This window comes from Oreochromis aureus, linkage group 10 (genome assembly GCF_013358895.1).
Source record: "Oreochromis aureus strain Israel breed Guangdong linkage group 10, ZZ_aureus, whole genome shotgun sequence".
NCBI lineage: Eukaryota > Metazoa > Chordata > Actinopteri > Cichliformes > Cichlidae > Oreochromis > Oreochromis aureus.
The window spans coordinates 34,276,550-34,277,926 of NC_052951.1; the positions used below are offsets into that span (position 1 = coordinate 34,276,550).

The 1,377-nt window shown below is 41.1% G+C and overlaps 1 pseudogene; it reads right to left on the minus strand.

The window, feature by feature from the left end:
- Positions 1-207: 207 nt before the first annotated feature.
- LOC116321300 lies at positions 208-1,144 on the minus strand (annotated as a pseudogene).
- Positions 1,145-1,377: the final 233 nt, after the last annotated feature.

A 1,377-nucleotide genomic window follows, 5' to 3' on the forward strand; every position in this document is an offset into this window, starting at 1 on the left:
CTGGGCTTCTCTGCTTAGGCTGCTGCCCCCGCGACCCGACTTCGGATAAAGCGGATGAGGATGGATGGATGGATGGATGGATAATTAACAGTGTAGTCCAGTCTGGACCAATTAAATTTGCAAGGCATACCTCTTGCAGAAACCCAGCAGATAATCTAAAGATTGCTTTTATTAAAGCATTTCAGATTACAGGTGAAATATTGAAAGCTACTGACTTAGTTTCTGATAACAGCATAGGTGGTACATGACGACAGGTCTGATGGTCTGATCTCTTAGCCCATAGATGAGAGAACTCAGGCATCTGGGTAAGATAATAAAGCACACATAAAATACATTCTGAACCCATGAAAATATTGTCATTGTTACAGTTCTTGAAAGAGCTATGAGCAAAGGGTTATTAATAGTTGAGCAGAGACTCAGGCACAGCTGCATCATATTAAGCAGCAGAGTGTTTCGAGCTTTACGGGCTAAAGCTTTGTTTGCAGAGGCCGACCTGGCTGCTAATATCACACCGATATAAGAAAAAATGACTGCCACACCAGCTGATACAAACACTAAACATGTGAAGGCTGTATCATATTGATCAGACCTTGTCCCGAGTAATACAGCTATGTTAGAACAACGGTCTTTCACCTGCAGATTTTTCAACATTTCAAATGGAAAGAAAAAGATGAGTCTGGTGAGATTATTTAGTGAGCTGATGATCCAGATCACAATGATAGCAGCCCCTGTGTTTCTGATGGTGATGATGGTAGGATACCTCAGTGGGTAGCACACAGCTACATATCTCTCCAGAGGCATCACCGAAAGGGTGAGAGGGAGATCCCAGTGGTGAGATTGGCCAACAAGCTGAGAAATCCACATACAGGATATGGCAATTTTACTCTAAAAATAGAGAGCAGGAAAGAACCTGACTCTGTGCCAGCTGCACAGTGTCTGCAAAAAGGAGGTTATACAGAAGAATGTAACGGGGAGTGTCACGAAACACAGGTTTACTCCTCAGTGTGAACAACATAGTCCCATTAATGAAGAGAAAAATAAAAGATGGAACTGTTGACAGAGTGGAAATAATAATTACCCTCAGTAGCTCCTGATACTGCACTTCAATAGACATGTTAGTGTAAGACTGAGATATATTTGACATTACAGAGAAAGTTTTATATGTAAAACATTAACCTGTTAAAGCACAAACGCCCAACGAGTGCAATATTCCTACAGGAGAAAAGGAATACTAAAACATCTTTAAAACAACAAAAGCCTGATGGTTCACAGCAAAAATGCAAAAGTGCAAAAGATTTCCTTGTTCCTTGTACAGGCAGCCTGCAGGTTACAATCAGTGCTGGTCTGTACACTTGGTTTGATCTTGCATACAATTTA